Below are 21,857 nucleotides of genomic sequence, written 5' to 3'. Positions count from 1 at the left end.
GCACACATATAGACAAAACTAAGAATACATGCACATTAAGTAATTACAACCAACGGCAATATGAAGACAGTCACACGTTTCATGTTTTCAACGACATATTTTTGTATGCTAATCTGTTTGGGTTCATCTGAAAAACTGAATAAAACACCGTTCATCCATATCACGTCCGTTAGTTCGCACGTAACACAACCCAAAATATCCAGATATTTCGAACAAATTAAATTTTTCCAAGTGATTAAAATTTGCTTCAATCTGGTTAATTTTAATTTACCTTAAATATAGTGAGAGTCACTTCACGTGAAAGTTCTTATTGAATGTATAAATTTTGTGTATCTTTTGTGTGGCTTGATAGACTTTTGATCAAACTTTATATATGGCACTGTTGTTATAAGTTTACACTGTTGCCGAGTATAAACTCAGCTTACCTTAATTTATTTTCAACGCCATTATATTCACTGAAATACAATGCCTGCATAAATTATTTTTACACAAATTTGTCTATATGAGTACTCGAATCAGTTCAATTTTGATGACATTATGTGAGCAGCCTGTCACGAGTTTCATTTATTTCAAATCGTGTTCAACGCCACACTAATTACGATTCTAAATACATCGTTAGACTGATGATGACGATGGAGACAGCAGGTACGTCCGAGACGTCGGTAAACTTCTACCAGACTACGCAACAACCCAGAAAAAACCCATCGTCATGTTCGCTGCCTTTAAAGCCTGAAACCTCTCGTACATAATTAGTGATTGTATTTCAATGTTCTTACATAAAATTAACTACTCTGTAAAGCTGCTTCAAGTGTAACTGTATATTAAGAAGCAACAATAAGCTGATCTCTTAAACGAGTTGCAGCCTGAAGTACCCCATTATGGTAAGTATATAAAAATTGTAAAGGATTCTAATAATACCGTCGAGACCAGTCTGAGGGACGTATGGACTTTTGCAGCCTCGTGAACTTGTAGTTCTGGTTAAGAGATTTATAACACGAAAGTCGAACAACAGTTTCACGTGAGTCAGGAATGAATTCAGGCAGACAGCGGGGCTGCTAGCAAAAATGCCAACGACTTTCCCCACCACACATCTAGTTACAACCTATACCATATCCATTTCACCCTTCACATTGTGTCAGCTATTTCGTGGGAGGAAAAGACAGATAGCCTTTTGTCCCTGCCATTCAGATTTGCCGAAGAATCCTCCCTCCCACATCCAAAATAACCTCTGCAGGTAACACACCCTCTTTCCATCATTCTGGAGTCACTTTCAGTATTAGCAAGAAACCCCTATCCAGTTTTTGACACGCATTTCCGTCCCAAAGCCAGGTGGAAAGGTTTCCACACCCTCGCAACTCTGAAAAATGTGAATAAAAAAAGGAACTGTAGAGGCGAAGAGGAAAATATATTTTGCTCGTTTCTTTATCCTGTGTATGCAGCGCAGTAACGCGTTCTTGGAAGAATGAATGAAATGCTGAATGAACTAGAGTAGAGAGTGAGTGAGGGTCAGGACGACAAAGGGAGACGAAGGGGAACTCCCGACATCTTAAGAAAAAAAACCGCGCGTTCGACTACAATGAGTGAGGTGTGAGCGACGTGTGTGGGGCCCTGCCCTGACCATGGAACCACCTGCTCGCATTCCTACGAAGAACAGCGGGAGACAAAACGCTTTTCTGCATTTCGAGAACTCTACAGGATTATTGACTTTTGTTACCATCGAAAAGTACAGCAGCTTTCTGACCTTCCTATTCTTAACAATTACTGAATGCCCCCGTTTCAAGAACCACTACAGTTAATTTCTTCAAATGGAACTGAACATGAACACAAGTTTCTTTCACTATTGTAACATTTATGTGCCCAACAACCGTATCCACAACGCAATAATTTGATACATTTCTGTCATTGTAGAACAATAAAACTAAAACTTCCAGTCAGAAATTTGACTCCTGTCCTCCATTCAATAGCAAGCTAAAGACGAAGATGAAAAAATACCAAACCACGTTGCTCCATCTTATCTCTCCCGATGGATGACAAAACATCCCTTTCTCTTTTGTCCTTATACGTGATCTCGATTTGTGTAGTAAATGTAAATAAAGTTAAAGAATTTGTTTTAAGTATTTGTTTTGTAAAGATGCAATACGGAATACACCAACATATTTTAACCATTTCCGATCTACTTATTTTCACTCTCCATATCCTATCAAGCAAGGATTAAGGATATCTCTGGAAATTTCAATATCGAAAATGGGGCAGTTTGGGAAACACAGTCTTGGTGTTTATTTTCATCGTAAGTGGTATAATAAGAACAGAAAATTTGTAACGTTTAAGGTCTGGCAGTGGAACCACGGTTCCGGAGAATTTGACGTAAATACGTCTATACGGAAAGGAAGTTTATATATTGGCTTTATTCTAAATATTTCCTTTATACATGCTTTACAATTGCGTAAAGTTTGATTAAGACATTGCTTATTCAACTTGAATTAGTTACGCTGAAGATGGATCTGTGGTAGCTGAATGTAATGTAAAGTAAGGTAAGGTAAGGTAAGGTAAGGTAAGGTAAGGTAAGGTAATGTAAGGTAATGTAATGAAATGTTTTATAGGTAACAACAATGCCGAGTAAACAATTGACGTTTCCAAGGTAACATAACAATGCAGTTACACTTTATCCTTTCATTTTTTCGTTCCACTTTTTCGTTTCACTTTTTGCCGAATGACACTGACCCTAAAATATAGACGTATTTACGTCAAAAAAGACTTGGGAGACATTGTCGCAAAATGGGAGAATAATATATTAAAATAGGTTTTAGAAGACGATGGTTTGAATATGATGACTAGATTCAATCGGCTCAAATAAATTTCAGTAGCGGAATTCTACATACAGTTCTATAAATGGTAATCAAACTTTCATGTTCAACAGAAACAGAAATATCTTTTACCAGCTGAGTAACTATCAGTTCCCTAAGCAACGCCAAGTAAAACATGAGTCAACCTTTCGCACTACTCCTGCTGTTAAACACCATTTGTTACTTGAGCGTCAGGGAGAAGCAGAAAAAGAAATGCAATCTCTTAACTGACCAGAACATCGTAGGACCAAAGTCATAAAACTGGAGCTGTCAAGATAAATTTTTATTGTAGGTAATTTCAGCGGTGCCCCTCCCATTTCACACCTGAGGAGGCTGTCGGAGTATGGAGGACATTGGGCACATCACTCAACCTGTCGAAGACATCTTTGTGCTAAACCTTTCTAAGGTACGATGCGACCCTTTTGAAGTCTACACCTGGACAGTGCCCCAGTTGGCTGAATATTCTCAAAGAATCATTACTGAGGACTTCTTATCTTTCCTTTGGTAGAACAGCTGTCCGAAACACACACACACACACACACAGTCTGGGTGTAAGGAAAGTGGACCGACTTACATGTGAGCCAGTAACAACACTGTGACTAACGAGTAAGAATTGACAGGATGACTGAAATGCTGAGTTTGTAGATGCTTTCGAGAAACAGCCGTGGCTGATTTCACTGATCCACGACATCTTTGATCCACAGACTAGTGAAACGATATTGTTGTGATGTAGGATTTGAGACTTTTGCGGCGAGTACAATCATTAAAATCTTCTCGGGCAATCATCCGTAGTAAACCGACGTTTTGGGAACCAACTCTGTCCCCATCATCAGGGTTCTGATGTGACTGGATACCTCGGAAGTCGTCTGACACATGTTTGCCCGAGAAGATTTTATTGATACTGTTGTATTTCCAAAGAAAGTTTCCGTACGTCTCAAAGTACATAGAAAAAGTGATTATATACCAGTTTACAAATCAAAATATCACCAATATGTACGAAGATTTCAGGTCATAATGTGCAAACCACCACATTTATATTACTGTATTCAGATCCAGAAGACGCCACAAACATCCACAATGAACGTTTCTGCAGTAGGACACATGAAATAATAAAACGACACAAACAAACAAACAAACCAAATAAGAACAGGACATAGGATAGGGTGGCAAATCGCTTTGCAGAAAATTAACGTTGGTTGTAAAAAGTTACAGATAACTAAAATGTGTGGAATGCTGCTCGTACAAAAGAATAACATCAGAATCTGTCTCATTAAAGTAAGCTTTCATTACGTACATCAGTTTTAACAGACTCAAAATTTCTAAAACTAGGCTTTTGTATCAACTGTAAAATGAAGTGGTCCATAATATTGGGAAATCTTTTCTCCAGCTGAGTAACATTCATTCGCTCAGTAGATCAGTAACATTATGAGCACATCATTAAACTCGAAGCTCTCAACTTGCAGGTGTCACAGAGTGTAGACTGTCACCTACCTCTTACGACCATTGCTGCCAATTTGCAAGGTGGGAGGCAGTCAATTTAGCCAAGCACGCGCTCTGCTGGGACGAGTTACCAACCGCTTGTACACTCGTAAACTGCATTTCATGTGGAATAATCAAATCCAGTCCATCTTTGTCAATCCCACTTTCATTCTAACGGAGCCCATAGAGTAGCTGCCCCCTTCACTACACCTGAAGACGAGGACAGACCCAGTTCTCAAAACGTTCATCAGACGATGGTCAAAGTCCCAAAACCAAGTAATCTATGTCCTCAGAAGCCTTCAGAACCTAAAACTTTCGTGAAGATATTTTTTAGTAAAATATAAAACGACAACACAAAGGCCATTCGAACATGTAATTTAACTTTAGTCTGACAGTAATAACTAATGGAACAATTAAGTTGAAATACAAAGTTTCGCATGAAGAGACACCACAAACCTGTATAGAAAATATATATGAAACATTTTTGTTAGTCAGCAATTTCAAAAATGTTGACGACACTAAAATTAGACGTTACATCCAACAAATCTTGTACAAAATTTGTAATTAAATCTTATATTCTTTCCGGGGATGAGGGAAGATTATTCTGCTTATGATACTGCTGATTGGCTGTACCATATGAACAATTGCAAGCGATAAAACTGTAATCGAACAAAATCTGATAATCTAAACACTATTCCAGAATATTAAGCCATGATCTAAGTTGCATTTGAATGCTGGATTTTAAGATTAACATCACCTAAATGCACGGTGATCAAAAAGTTACGTAAGAGAAAGTGAAGAGTTCCTGTGTCGCGAAACGGTTCACCAGACGAAATATCCATCAGCTAACGCGCAAGAAAAGAACAGACCGATTACCCATCAACCCTGAGGATGAGAACAGAGATGGTTCTCGAAACGTTGGTTTATTGACCTTTCATTCACTTGACGTGGCTTGTAGCCCGAGAATCTTTCATCAACTTCAATCGCCGCGAAAGCTTCACTTCATACATTGTCGATTTGTTTGTCATAGGAGAATCGGGAAGTTTGTCCCTAAACTCATTCTGGTTGGTTACTTAAGAAGGCGATGCCAGATACTGTTCGACAATGAAAAGTAGTCGCTCTTGTGAAAAAGACATCCTTGCACTGCGATTGTTGAAAGACAACTGACGGACTGCCGCGAGCAGGTTACAGCATGACGTGACCTGCGTGGGCTCTTGTACAGTCACATCAACATTGCGTTGAATTGTGTCCATCAGCAAATATTTTTATATGAGCGACGTAATTTTTTATCATTAACAAAAGACGTTCAGGATTAAAAGCCTGCGAATTCGGAAAGCATGCTTTGTTAGCTTCACATCTAAGTGAATTTAACTACAAGCAATTTCGTTCTACGGATGTTGCATTTCAAATGATCATCACACATTGTTATACATTCCATATCATTTAAAATTACGGAACGTCAATGAAGCTATGGATATCGTTACGTAGCTCACAACACAAGTGGCAAACGTACATAGTGTTTACCTGAGACGTCCTAACAATTTGTAGCTGAAGTCGCAGTCCCCAAAAGGGAGTGGAGGGGTTGAAGTGTCCAAGAAGTCAGAGAGAGGACACACGTCCACGGCGACCACCACCACCACCACGACACGTGTTACGACAGACAGCCCCTCAGGCAAGCTATCTCGCGGAAAATGTCCACACGTCTCGAGCGGTATAACAGCAGCAGTTTGCTAAAGAGACACCCGGAGCATCGCGTTGGCGAACTCGCCTCCACTTGCCTGCATCACCAGTAAAACTAAAGTCCTGAGTGCCCTTCCACCAAAGGCAAAAGCGTATGAACATACACATACACACACACAACAATAGCCTATCTGAAAATGTCAGTCAACTATTGTACACGCGGGGCGTTTGCTCAAATGAAGTATATTTTGTTCCCAAACCCAGTATATGCTATAATACTAGAGCCAGCAGAGTACCAGCCACACATACACACACAAACCGAACCATGCATGCATTATTATGTCGGGTGATGAAAGAGGAGAGAAGTGGGGAGAGGTGAGGAAGGGTATGGAAGGGCGATATTCAAGTTTAATGTGCAAGCTACAAGAAGTTGGGAGAATAGAGTCAGATACAACAACACAATGGCATCCATTGTTTCCCATTGTGCACCCCGATGATGGCCATTGTTCCCTCGCACACATACACCGAGAGCCAGCAAAAGTAGATTCATTATATTATTAGACCCACAGACACAGAACGTGTGCGAGTGGTTTTATAAAAGACACTAACTACTGAACAGTCTTTCCACAACCACACAGGTATGTCTGCCTATCCGTCAACGGGACCTGCACAGACGGGCTCAGCGGTGACAGAAATCGGCTCTAAACCAGCGCCAATATACGCAAAAAATTTGTCTACGTAACATTTCCATACAAATTAAAGTGCTTGGATTATATATTTTTTTTATTTTTAGAGATCACATCCAACCCTATTATTATTATTATTATTATTATTATTTTATTTAGTGTTCTGTCTGACGACAGGTCCATATGAACAGGATCCTTCCATCCTTTTCTCGGACTGGGACCTGTTCATATACGTTCTTGGCAGATGATCCAGAAGTGGTTTGCCATTGCCTTCTTCTGTGTGTGAATGGAGTAATTGTTGGGATGCCACGGAGAAACCGGGGAAGCCCCCGGAGGAAAACTCCATGTTGCCTAGACCACGGCCTTGCCCAACACAAGTTATAAATTCGGGCACCGCCGGGAATCGAACCCGAGACCCCCCCAGGATTACAAGGCCAGCGTTCTGACCGCTAGACCACCGTGGCTTGCTTACATCCAACCCTACAAGTTCATAATCTATTAAATCAAAATATAATCGTCAAATATACCAACGGATGCAACCAAATTTCATGCATTTCGTAACACGAACCCCGATCGTTTTGTGCTTACGATCCACGACACAACGACCCAGAAAGAGAAGTAGTGAATATAATTCTGAGGGCAACCACTTAACATGCCAAGTACTTATTTTAGTAGATTATGTAAAGCTTGGAAATACCGCAGTACTGCAACGCGTACATGAGTCCCATTTCGACTAACGCACATTAACTGTGTTATAAAAAGTGTCGTGTTTTATAACAGTTGCAGTTTTGCAGAAGTTTGATTACAACAGCGCGCGACTAAGTTCACTCACAGTCTCAGATAAAAATTAAGTTCGCATTGAAAAGGGGAGCGTGGCAACCCGCCTTGAGACCACGCGGTACGTTTATGGAAAAAGGTTCAGAAACGCTGTACCTATTTCATACGTGTTCACTTGTTAGATTAAAAGGCATTCGCTTTTCAAACACCCGATACGTGAAGACCAGGCAACTTGGACATAATATTAATGGCCAGTTAGCATATTCGATAGGGGAAAAAATTTTGATTGAAGACAAAGGCAATACGTCGTTCCGAAACGCTAGTATCTACTTACAAGTTCATGGAGTTACAATACGGAAGGTAACCATAAACGTATTTACCTTCGTGAGAACATCTAACCGCGTAGATTTTTACGTCACGAAGTGACTTTTATTTTCTACCTTTATTTCGTAAGTCCTTTTCTATTTTCCAGCTAATGAATCACTGATAATTATGAATAGCATTATAATTAATAAAGCATATTTAAATAATGTCAGAATCACATAGATTCTTATGTTATTTAATACTCTGTAGATATAAAAGACTATCTCGGTGTAAGATACGAATATTTTACTAAATGGAAATATTTCGATATAGATAGTGGATATTTCAAAAAGGTTTATAATTACGAACTATCAGGGATTCACTTGATAAGACAGGATAAATTACAAAAAACAGTATCAGGATACACAAATTCGTTCGTATAGTTCCTGAATATGATTCTTACGTCAGCTTCCCTGGAGAGTTCGACTGAAATCCCAAAACATACCAAAGTTTAAGTGTACGAGCAGGCTATATTTTACAAATTACTAAAAATTTAAAGCGTTCTGTTTCAACAGCTGAAGGTGCATGCTATCGAATAAGATGAGAAAATGACAACGGGTTTACACGATTTTTAATGTGGTTGTACTGGTCTATCTGAAGGTAATGCTCCAGCATTTAACATTACTCAGTCCAAGTTTATTCCAAGAAGATCTAACTCCTGAATTTCACTGATAACCTGTTCGTCCAGAAATTTGTCATTTTTATGAGGGGACGAATGATGAAAATTACAAAACTTAACTCTGTTTAACTGAACAGATATATTTTACATGATTCTGATCCCTCAAAGGATGTATGATTAACTGAAGTGAGTATTAATCATCATGAAACCTAATTGAAATACGTGTTTCAATTCATTGGCGGTACTTGGAAATTATCAAAAGGATTTATATTTAGCTACTAGGTTGTAAACCGTGAAATCCCCTTTGAAGTGTTGCGTATTGATTGTATCGCCTTCCAATGATTAAATCGCTCTTCAAAAGGACTACTGATTGGTTTTCGAGATTCGAGTTTCGATCCACTGACCGCAAATAATATAAGAGAGAGGTTGCCAGTGGGGGGTGCGTGTGGTATGATAATGGATATCAACAGTACGCACTTACGTTTCAATTCATATAATTATTAGAGGAACTAGCAGCCTAGGCACTGTTTCCGGTGTCCCCTATTTCGAGCCTATCTGCTGTCAGCCGCACAAAACAGTTCCATCGTGCTGCTAGATCCGGCGTCCATTGTTCTGCGCTCTCTACAAATAACTTAAAGCTGAACCAACTGCATTCATTATTATACAGAACAACTAGCTCGCTACTGAATTGCTTGCAGTTTTAAATGGATGGCAAAACGAAACTTTTATTCGTCACTAATGTGATGTATTTTTACAAAATTAAATGTCCTTTCTGATTACAAAATGCTATTACATCACTTTTATTTTCAAATCTGATTCGTGGTTAATTGAATTACGCAGTAAATTAAACATAACAGCAACTTCTACTTCTTCATATTTGACGTTTTTGATAAGGTGTTTCTGATCTAGAAAAATCAAACATCTAAGTGCAATGACTGACAATTATTCGCGCACAGAATTTTTCTGGTCCGTCACTAGCCTAGAAGATTGGCTATCCGGACTTGATTCTTTCATAGTTTTTCAATGTTTCTCTAAAACATGACGAATTAGCCCCTTAAAAAGCTCCTTTCTTGCCCATTTGGATTCATTACTCGACTATAAATTACTCGCACATGTAGGCCCTACATAGGGTCCATTGCAGGCTGCTTTTCGGTGAAACTTCGAATTTCATAACATAAGCAAAATATATTTATAAGCTAAGCGAAAATCAACTTTACAACAACTCCGCTCTGTAGAGCCAGTTATTTGAAGTAAAATATTTTAGAGGTGTTGCTTTCTACTATTTTTAATATGTACTATCCAACACCTGAATGTGTGAGGTTCGCCATTTTACAGACACGTATTTACGCTAGCCTTCTCCTCGGAAATCGACTGTGCTTGTCTAATCGATAAAACACAGACTTGTTTCGAGGAGGCAGGGCTACTTCAGAACCCAAGACAGCGGCTTATTTCAAGAGCTGCGCGACACGTGTCTGGTGTCTCCTTGTACCACTTTGTCATCCCACACAACTAAGCTTTTCCTATTTTAATTATTGTGACCTCGTGCTAGCCATTAGTGATACCGACAGAAATGTTAAATCAATAAAGACGTAGGCGTCTAAGAACCTTAATAAACATGAAACATGACGACCAGTTTCTTTTGCAAATTAAACTACAGAACAAGAACTGGAAACAAGTTAATGATAACTATGGTCTTTAAATTACTAAAATCGATGTGAGATTGCAACTGTTATAAGTTAATAATTATATATAATAACGACCAATTTTTGCGTATATTTCTACAACTACAGAATCAATTACGTTATAAATGCAAGGACGACTGCTTTGTAGGACTAAATGCTAATACTTTTATTTATTTTTTTGTTTGAAATTTGTTACGTCAGTGTAATCCAAAGAGTACACCTGTCCAATCTTTTTACTTTTCCTATGGCCCAAATGGTTTCTTACGCAAAATAATATTCAGGAAACCTAATAGACTAGTGGCTTCTCTCCTTTGATGTAAATGTCCACACTTCTGATCCGCCATCGATCTTTATCTATGAAGCTAGGAAGTGATAGCACCATCATCGTGGACCACACACCCCGTTCTCACACCACTTGAGACGTTGACATTTGGACCATGAATCGTCGTGGATTGGGAATTTGGGAATCGGACCGCGTGACCTTTCAGTCACCCTTCTCGCTCCCAAGTGACCAGTGGAATTGCGGGGGGGAGGTTCATACCCCACTGTACATCACAGCTGAGCATCGCTCTGTTCATCGTATATCTGCTGAATCTAATTTGCAAGCCTTTATTTCAGAACCAACATACAGAAATAATATTTAGCAAATATTCTTGCAGGACGAAATATTACGGCATGAAATTCCAGGTCCCAAACCTAACTTTTCGTTACTGAAATTCTACTGGGATAGGAACATCTTTTGTTCTTGTCGATGTCAATTGTCCCGCGTGTTATAAAATAAACCAATCTGTTTCAGAGATTTAAAATTTAGGTACAATCAGTTGTGGGTAAAGGATTGTTGAGTAAATTTATTGTAGGAAATGTGGGGGAGAATATCCGCTTATACTCCGACACGAGGACAAGCCAAAGATTGTTGCACCTCAGAAAAAGTTTGTACCACTGAAAAATATTTACCTAGTTGGATTTTCCTGTCTTATGAGTAATCATAATACTGTGGCGCATTTGTCATGGCTGCCTCAAACATACGAAGAACAACGATTTGTGACCCAACTTTCGATAATTGTGCTGAAAATTTACGAGCCAGAGGAAAAGTAAGCCTATATGAGAGAGTGAAATTATTGAAAGGAGAGTGGAATAATAGCCATGAAGGCTTCTGCAGTGGTAAGGACCGTAATGAGTCAAATTTAAGGAGGTGATCGATCAGAGTATCCGGAACAACAGAAGAATCACTGGTAAAGAGCGTCTGAAATGATCATCTGTCATGGAACAAGGCTGTTCAAGAAAAGTTTAAGGTCCAACCTAAAATGTTTTATTATGACTGAATGCAAGAAAGTATGAAACATTGTACCAGATGCAAATATTAACTTCTACCTAAAAGCCATGTCATGAAGGAGTTAAATCTCCACGGGTTAAAATTTAATCAGGCAAGCAGGGAGCCAGTCGGCCAGGTTTTTGTTAAGTAGTTAAGTCAGCTTTTATGCCGATATAAGCATCAATATCAATTTCGAGTGTCAAATTTCGGTAAAAATATGTATGAGTCGCTTCCCTAAGTTTTAATATCGAGACTGATCTCAATTTGGCCCCATTCATGTTTACTTTCGGATTATCATAGAAATGTATATGTATATATGTATGAAGAGAGAATATTATAGACTATTGGCGAGCTTGGGGATTCACATTAGAGATGATTACCACAGGATTTACTCTCACCCCGTGTTGGGAAAGGGGGGTAATATGTTACACTGTGGATATTATTCAAACAAGCAGAGGCCGCTTCGAGACAGTACGATGCCCCACTGAGGAAGCTTGGGGATTTAATCCGACTATGGTTACAAGGGGGGAAGACGAGCATTACTGCGGTGTGGAGGTGTGCGTACTACAATACTGCAGGTTTAGGGAGAAGCAACACAGATCAAAACAGAAAGCTGTAGCCAGAAAGATTATATTCAATTAATGTATACGTTATTCCGTTCACGGATCCATACTTATGTAGACCATCAGCTGGGCAGTCGCTTTGTCCCCTGAATGAATCTCCTGAACCGATTTCTTTGCCGACTGAGGTATCCTGAGTCAGAACTAAGCCGAGAATCAATGTAAATTACTATAACTCTAACACGGTAGCCTACAGAAAGTAACAGGTTGCATTATAAATAGTAGGGCTGTATTTTGCTGAACAACGTAAGTGATTTGATTTATCGAGACCAGCTTATACAAACAAAACGCGATCGAAACCCGCATATCTGATATCGTGTGAACAGAAATGTTACTCTAAGACAATGAAGGAAAGATACCAGCTACAAACATAGAACGGAATGCACGAGGATGATTCACCACACGTTCCTATGTTCCGGTGGAGAGAATACTAATGATAAAAAATTCCTCTCTTCCTTTTTTAGGTTTACAGCAAAGAATCTGTGGAAGGAATTACTCCACCCTTTGGGTAAAGCTGCTGTTCCAGAACTGTGTTGCGGGTTGCTGGGGAAGAAGGGGGAGAGAAAGCTTGCCTATCAGCCATTGGAACTCCCCAATTGGTGGACTTCCTGGTACATGCGCCGAGGGGTTCTGCAATACTGCATAACATTTACTACACCCGCGAGCTCTAGCGGAATGAGCACGCAACTTCTGCATTTGAAGCTCAAGTTTGAAACTATGCTACCGGGAAACTGATTTTCAACTTCTATATGGCACTTCAAGTAATCATGTACTTAACCAAAGAAAATACTGTCGTACATTACAAAAGGTTTCGGACAGGTAACTCTGGAAATGTAAACAAGTGAACGAAAGTAATGAGGGGCCGAAAGAACAAGTCCGAGGCCAAGACATGTCTGTCTACTACTCAGAAGAACCTGGTTCAAACTCCGAGTCTCAAAATGTCACAATCTGAATACCCTAAATCAAATTAGCTCATTTTTTTCAAATTTCCTTTGGCACATGCAGAAATGTTGTCCAGTTTATTTTGTTTATGATATTTTTATAGACATTGCCGATAACCCAAACTATATAGCGTCGATTATGGGATGAAAAATGAACAGTAGCAACATTTTAAAGGGGCGAGGCTGCGGACTAATGAAAGACATAACCAAGTAATTTGCGGAAGGGCCCAAAGAAAACCTCAATCGAAAAACCGGTCTCAGAGTCGAGATGTGAAGCCAGGATCTTCCGATTACGAAGCAGGAGTAATGCCCATTTAACCGCGGTGTCCAATAATAATATTCAAAATTGACTGTCATAGTTTCTCCGCATTAGGGTCAAATTCATAATTCTTATCACAATCACATAACCAAAACTCTGTTGTTTCAACAACTGAAGTGTTGTGTGTGAAGCCTATCTCAGTCTTTACAACGTATGAGGAAAACGAAGAGTAGACTTATTACTTAAGCCTGCATCTGACGCGTACATAATTCCATTCTCTGCTATTTTGCATGCCTCATTGTGATTTATTTTCGTTTAACATAAATATAAATTTACTTCCTCGCAGCTACAAAACACTTTACATATTATATTGCATAAAGTAACCATTTTCCTTTCCTATGAAAAGTGGTTACAAGATTTTCACAATCATAATCTATATTTGATATTGATTTATACATAGTTTATGCCTACTTCAGAATTTCTACCAGTTTCTACTAATCACAATATTATTTAGCGTATTTAGTAAGTTACCAGCTTCGTGTAGTCTGGTAGAAGTTTACCGACTCATCTCCCTGGTGATGGAGGCAGCAAGGACCTCTGAAACGTCGGTAAACTCCTACCAGACTACACGTCGCAAAAACCTAGAAGATAGAAATCTTCATAGGGTTTTCGGTAACATGCAAAATCTCCAGTTCTTCACCAGACGTCTCGCGTGCGAAAATCTCGTCTACGGCGCCTGAGGAGTGGGGGACGACGCTGACCCGCGTCGCCTAGTAACAACTGCTTGTGAACTCATGACACCGGAGATGCTTCAGAACGCCTGACAAGAAGTAGCATTTGTATCTCCACGAAAGGCGCATTTATGGAGGAGATTTGCCTACGGCCAATGAAAACTGACATGTTCTTGCAACCGTTCAAGACAACCTCATGAACCTAACTCTGTTACTTTACGAAATATATACTTTATTGTCAATTCTCTGCACAAGTTCTACTCGGTTACCATATAACAGTAGATTCGAGAAAGTTCGACGAAGAACACTCATGTCTCCATCGTACGTTCATTTTATTTACGTCGCCCAAATCGTGCATAAAGATTACCTGATGACGTAGTAGCATATCACTTCAAACATTGCACCTTCCTCCTGCACTTTAAGTTAAACCAATCCGCACAGCTGAAAATCGATTTGCGTACCAAATTATCAATTCCCTGGTAGCCGTAGGTTTTAGTGTGAAATGAACACTGGAACTGTTTGACGTGTCCAGGTGTAAGAAGAAGGATGGGTATTGCGTGGGTAGCTACAATTTTCATCATATACGCCATAATAACATTACACCCTCTACCACCTGCATGCCGACCAACACCCGTCCCCCCCAGGGGCCCCAAAACTCCCCTCTTTAATAAATTCCGTCACGCCTTAACGAACGTGGGAGCCAATGGCAAAGCAAAATCCATTAAGCTACTGTTTTCCAGCTTGAATACTGCCACTTACACTAACACAAGATGGGTTGTTGCAGAAACTCGCGCGGGGGAGGGGGACAGAGGAAATCAATATGGCTTCCGGCGTCTCCAGACTCCCCGGGAGAAGCCATTTCAGAATGGAACACAGGGGTGTATGGACATTAGTAAAATATTTAAGTATAAAGTATCAAGGCCAACTCCTTAAAACGGACAGAGGTCATTTTACACTATAAAGATGTTCAAGTGTTCAAAACAAGTACTCCTATATATATTACACGGACGCGTAGTTTTAAACTGTAGTATGTAAGGTGAAGAAATCGCGATGTCTTTGTCTAACTGAAGAAATTGATTAGTACCAAACACGAATTAGCTTATTCTAACTGTTCGGCAAAACAATTAATGGTTTCTACCTCATCGGCACCGCCACGGTGGTCTAGCGGTTAGAACGCTGGCCTTGTAATCCTGGGGTCTCGGGTTCGATTCCCGGCGGTGCCCGAATTTATAACTTGTGTTGGGCAAGGCCGTGGTCTAGGCAACAACACGGAGTTTTCCTCCGGGGGCTACCCCGGTTTCTCCGTGGCACCCCAACAATTACTCCATTCACACACAGAAGAAGGCAATGGCAAACCACTTCTGGATCATCTGCCAAGAACGTATATGAACAGGTCCCAGTCCGAGAAAAGGATGGAAGGATCCTGTTCATATGGACCTGTCGTCAGACAGAACAATAAATAAATATAATACCTCATCGACTATGACATCTTACAGAGCAGGTTACGGCGGTGGCATTGTTCTAGATTACATTCGAGAGGGACTCGGTTCAAGTCTCTGTCGAGGTACAGGTTATAGAAATTCATGGTTTTCTGTTTCTCCTCAGTTCCTCCAGAAGAATTCCAGCATCGTAGATTTAAATGTGTTATAATTTTTTTCCAAATCCTCATTAATTCGGTGGCATGAAACGGTAACGTAGTGTTCTTTAAAGACAAAGTAAAATGTTTTCATGGTTAAATACACTTTTTTAGTCGAACAAGGTCATCTATATTATTATTCTATATTTGGAACTGAAATTCATAAGGACAAAATCACGTGCCTTAGTATGATAATTTCCAGGACTCCGTATTTTAAATCTGAGTTCTATATCAGAGGCAAGTTATCTTGAGGGTCTCAGGCAGTAATTCTAACAAAAACAAAGAACGCGGTTAAATTCAATTAAGAAAATAATAAGAGATATTTCAACTCCAAAAATTAAAAGTTTAAACGACAGTTTACGTAACGTACGAACTTCAGTATTTTGTTGTACTAATCACGTAAGTAACTACAAGGCGCAAGGTCTTTGTTCAAAGAATTCCCCAGTTTAATAGAATCCTAATATTAATCGACACGTTAATAAAGGCTCACTACTGGGTCTGCTATTGCGAACCTGTACATCCTATTTTCTCTAAATAAAATTTCGCATTATCGTCCCATCTAAGGAAAGGTCTCCCAAGTGGTCTCTTTCATCAATATTTTCCGCCCAGAATTTGGTCTGTGTAATTTTAACTTTTCCCATGCGTGTTGCAGGGAGATCGCCCTGATGATGGAGACAGCAAGTGCCTCTAAAATGTCGGTAAACTTCTGTCAGCCTACACGACGTAACAACCCACAAGACAGTCACCTTCATTATAAAGTTCACACGTAGTTTACTAGGGCGAAGGATAAAACAGCCAAGTTACAAGGCTGAATGGATGATCAATTCCTGTCGACTGTACTCGACTTTATACTCAATGGATTTGTAGCTGTCACTCGTATCAAGCAAGAAATAAGCAATTATCGTATATTACTTTAACGGGAATGCAGTAAAATAATCCTACAACGGTTTAACTTAAACATATTTCAATATTTCATAAGAAATAACGGCTTATTTACGTATTTACTTCTAATTTTAGGTTAGGTTACACTGACTGAATCATTCATTTAGTAAAATATTGCTGTTCTCCGGCTTTCTCTAACGCATTTGTCATTCTGGTGGCAAATTGTAATAAATTATACAGGCGACCATTGGTTCGCACATCGAACAATATCAGCCAATAGTAACGAGAGTTGAAACACATGCACTGAACTGCGACGGCATTCGATGTCGATTGGACCAAATAATATCGACCGTATTCTGGGCGCTACTACTCGAACGATGAAACGATGAACTACGTGAACCGTCGATTGCCGCGACGATGCTAGTGGCCCCTTGCGAACATATCTGTAACTACGTTCTGCAGGCTGACACCACACAGTACTCCCTCACAGCGGAAGAACACTGAACTACCGCGAAACTGGGTCGATAATGCAGTTCCCGTGTAAACTACAAATGGCGGGAAATAACCCAATTCAATTTTGCAGCTGTATTAAAATTTTTATCTACTTGAACTCAACAGCAAAATATAAAAAAACGTTACAAATTCACATTCCAAAAATCTGGATTATTAAGTGGCGTCGTGCAGTCGTTAGGAAAATCCCGCCTTCTACGAAACCCGAAGGTTCAATACAATCTTCAGGCAAAGTTCCATGGGACCTATCCCGAGTGAGATGTACACATTACAGACCTTCATATCCTATTTATTTAAGATACATCTTCTCCTTTACATCTAATGAACTTTTACACAGGTAAAATTACCTGCCCCCCGCATCCCGAAAAATTTATTCCACGACTAGGAAATAGCAAGAAATTTGTGATAATATATGACGGCTAGTAAGTGTGCTTGTTAATAAATGTTTATTAATAATAGGTAAACTTTTTCACCTGATGAATTAAAGGTGTAGGAGGCCTGTATCGTTATTTCTTCTTCATACGGGCCGATAGCAGGCTCTTATGGACTTCGGAATAAACCTCCCTAGCTGAGCATATAATTACCGCGTTTAAGAGCACTGTTGCATGGAAATAGTTATCATCACTAGCAGTAAGAACTGCTTGAAGTAAACTCAATTGTTAAATCCATGTTTACAGCAATCATATAAAATTCCGTCTGAACATAAAGAGATACTGAGGTTCTTGTAGAAACTGAAACAGTCCGAGACCTGATGAAGTCACAGGTTATTTGGGTAAAATAAATAATATTGTCATACGCAATATTTATAACCTATTTAGGTAATTAGCATTTAATTAATTAATAAATAATTTTATGTCCTCATATACATATACTCCATCTTCAGAATGATACACACAAATGCATATTATTTTTATACTGAACAGTACAGAATCTTCAAATGAGGAAATTTAACGTGTTGGTTTTGCGACGATCTAAATTTATATCCGGGAGGGACTCCGTTCTAACTTTCCTTGATTACTGGTTATGCTGACAGATTGGTCATGTTTTTCGGCAATCGCTCAAAGAAAACGCTAGCATAGCCTTGCAGCAGGCTGCTACAACCGCCTTAAAAATATTTATCTCCCCATTCATAATCGCCTTCCTATATCATCAGATAGCTGTATTTACTAAAATATTTATCCCTGGTTTCTCTTACAATTTCTTTAAAATTGTCCTCTAGTCAACCTTATAAATTGTTAACACGTCTATGATTAACGTGTCACCACATAACCTTAGCACACATTTCACTTTTGCATTCATTAAGTTTCAAGCGACTCACAAAACATTTTATATTTCATTTCTTTCATTTCTCTTGAAGTCAGAAATTCTACTTGCCATTTATATTCGTTTTGGCAAGCATCCGCGAGAGGATACGTAGTTTTGTGGGCTGTTTTATTGGCTCCAGAATGGCGTCTTCTATTTCTTCATGACTACTAACATTACCTTTAAATTATGAGAGTTTACTTCGTCTATAACACACTGCGAAAGTTTCGTGTGCGTCTCTTGCTATAAAGTTACAACTCTGTACTCAGATGTTTCAATATGATGCTTTTTTTATACACGTCATAAAACTAGAATACATTTGAAGCAGGCATACAAATTCCAAAAAGTAACGCAGTTTTATCTCGCATTTATCTGTGTCGAGAGTGTGAATATTTTCCATATCACCATTTCGTTGAACTCAAATAAAGTCGAAACGTGTTAAGAGCTTATGGCGGTTGAGATATTACGAAGAACAAATAATATCATCTGCAAAAATGATAATCATTACTTGGGGGTGGAGAAATCAGTGTTATTAATTACAACGTAGGTGTACAGCGAAACTGTCAAAGATAACATTATTAAGCTTGAAACAAACAGTAAGAACTAACGCATTATAGACTTGTAAAGAGTCAAACTAAACTTAACGGGCCTTTTCCTACAGTGAATGTTATATACATACATACAATTTTTATTTTTATTTAGTGTTCTGTCTGACGACAGGTCCATATGAACAGGATCCTTCCATCCTTTTCTCGGACTCGGACCTGTTCATATACGTTCTTGGCAGATGATCCAGAAGTGGTTTGCCATTGCCTTCTTCTGTGTGTGAATTGAGTAATTGTTGGGATGCCACGGAGAAACCGGGGAAGAAGCCCCCGGAGGAAAACTCCGTGTTGCCTAGACAACGGCCTTGCCCAACACAAGTTATAAATTCGGGCACCGCCGGGAATCTAACCCGAGACCCCAGGATTACAAGGCCAGCGTTCTATCCGCTAGACCACCGTGGCGGTATTTACCAGATATACAACTACACAATTAGAGTCATGAAAAGCATTGATCAAGAGAAAACCTTCTGGTTCATCTCATCTTCTGGTTAATGTAGCATCGGGATTTGATGATCCTTGCCCCTCCCTTATCCCACCCCGACACGTGCCACTTGGTACGCATAACCTCAGGTTGAAAAATATGACGGTCTCGTCAGCTCTTCGTTTTGAACCCTAAACGTGGAAGCACGGAGACACAGGCTTGTGGCTGTCAAGAGCACTTCCTTCCTCCAGAGGTTAACCTGCGACGGAAAGAATCGTCAGGAGATTCCCCCTGAAGAAGTGCAACCAGCAACGCAACTGATAAACACGTGAGTGTCGGAAAATGTCGTTTCGAGTCTAGCAGAGCTGAGATCATGAAATCGCAACTCTTACTATATAGTCTTCAAAATAAAATTTTTCTTTTAGCTATAACACCCAAAAAATCAGATGCCATGATTTACGTACCCGTGATCGTGCCACCCCGTACTAAAGATGCCAGCGTAATCCAACTTCTCACACAGGCTGTAGGCGTTTGTTGTGAGACACTCTCCACCAATAAGTAAGCATCCCCTTGCAGGGCTTATCTCGCGCCACGCTCGCCCTGTTAAATGAAGTATGAATACGACCACACACTCGCTGCACCTAACAGTCGATTGCTATCGCAACTGTTGTTATCGGCGGCAATGCTTGTCAGGACACTTAATTAATTTTAATCGGGTGCAGTTGGGCTCAATGAATCGCTGGCTGCCGGCCAGGATAATTCCACAGAAGAGAAACATTTTAGGTGGCCCCATTTGCTGTGAGTCCTGCTGTTCACTTTAGCTACAAATAGGAAACGTAAAGTAACATGGGCCGCTGATTTAAATTCTAAATGTCTCCAACTTGTCGTTCATCATATATATATATATATATATATATATATATATATATATATATATATATCGGGGCGTGAAGCTGACCACTCACCCCATCTGGTGCCGAGATCAAGAAAGAGAGGAGCTATACCTCCACTCACCCCAAGCGCCTTTATGGCACGTAGCGAGACAAATTTTACTTTACTTTACATATATGTATGGGCAAGGCCGTGGTCTAGGCAACACGGAGTTTTCCTCCGGGGGCTTCCCCGGTTTTTCCGTCGCATCCCAACAATTACTCCATTCACACACAGAAGAAGGCAATGGCAAACCACTTCTGGATCATCTGCCAAGAACGTATATGAACAGGTCCCAGTCCGAGAAAAGGATGGAAGGATCCTGTTTATATAGACCTGTCGTCAGACAGAACACTAAATAAATAAATAAATAAATAAAAACCTTCACTGTGCCTGCTAATGTATTTCATGGAGCGCAGGACGCCGGATTCTTCTACAGTTAAAATGTTTATCAACCGAAACACTAATTTCTTATCATTGTACTAACCTTGTATTTCGCTTGTAGTTCAGTAGATACTTCAGTTAGTATATGCTATCTACCTACACACTGTAACGTTAAACACTACTAAGATGTTAGACCACAAATCGTTCATCACACTGTTCCATTTTATTCACAGACGTCAGTGCACTGTTCGCTGCATTGCCGTGTTATTTATTGTTCACTGACTGAACTAGAAGTAGATGCTGCTTTCAACCGGTTTCACTACCGTACTCAGTTGTACCAACATTAAACAGCAAAGGAGACAAAACCTACTTTGAATTTCATGACTGTTTTGATAATGATGCAGCTGTAATGAAACTTCTTTTGGAGGTGTAACGAAGAAGGTGCAAACATGAAATTTAAAATCAAATACACGCATTCTTGTAGTCATTACACAACACGCAACAATAAAAAAACTTCGTTCTACAGAATTGCTCGCCGTTGTGTTTTTTCTTATATTTTCAATTCCCGGCGGTGCCCGAATTTATAACTTGTGTTGGGCAAGGCCGTGGTCTAGGCAACACGGAGTTTTCCTCCGAGGGCTTCCCCGGTTTCTCCGTGGCATCCCAAAAATTACTCCATTCACACACAGAAGAAGGCAATGGCAAACCACTTCTGGATCATCTGCCAAGAACGTATATGAACAGGTCCCAGTCCGAGAAAAGGATGGAAGGATCCTGTTCATATGGACCTGTCGTCAGACAGAACACTAAATAATAATAACATTTGGCTGCTTGAAATAGCAAACTTTTTATCTCTAGTTACAGGAAGGAAATGACCATTCAACTGTTGTTCAGCGTCTGAGAGTTGACTACCAGAACAATCCACTCAATATCACCACCAACCGCGTCAACCAAGACCATAATTTAAAATGCCCCTTTGTGTGTTGCGTATAACAGCACACGCAGTTACCGACCTATTGTTAAGAGCACCCAGTTACTGTGGTAACTGCTGTTACCACTGGATATTAAGTGACCTACGTATGAAAAGATGATACCATAACAATGACTAGACATCTGCATATAGCTGTACACACAAAACAATTTTCAATTGTGTGTATCTGGTGAGGGAATTGAACGATGACCTTCATGCCGACCA

General features: G+C 39.7%; 1 long non-coding RNA gene across 2 annotated transcripts in view; it reads right to left on the bottom strand.

The window, feature by feature from the left end:
* The window catches only part of LOC110841323 (uncharacterized), a 498,304-nt gene that overhangs the window by 389,154 nt on the left and 87,293 nt on the right, over nucleotides 1-21,857 (bottom strand). Inside the window, exon 1 of one of the 2 annotated variants that reach the window (XR_015536925.1) lies at nucleotides 20,766-20,947. The exons of the other annotated variant lie outside the window; for it this stretch is intronic. This is a non-coding gene — a long non-coding RNA (uncharacterized LOC110841323). Of the gene's footprint in view, nucleotides 1-20,765; nucleotides 20,948-21,857 lie in introns of those variants that run through there. 2 annotated transcript variants of the gene reach the window in all.

This window comes from Zootermopsis nevadensis, unplaced genomic scaffold (genome assembly GCF_977971745.1).
Source record: "Zootermopsis nevadensis isolate Lab colony 2312 unplaced genomic scaffold, Znev_1.0 Znev_ptg000024l, whole genome shotgun sequence".
Lineage (NCBI taxonomy): Eukaryota > Metazoa > Arthropoda > Insecta > Blattodea > Termopsidae > Zootermopsis > Zootermopsis nevadensis.
The sequence above is the reverse complement of the archived record's forward strand: the minus strand, read 5'-3'. Positions and strand labels throughout refer to the sequence as shown.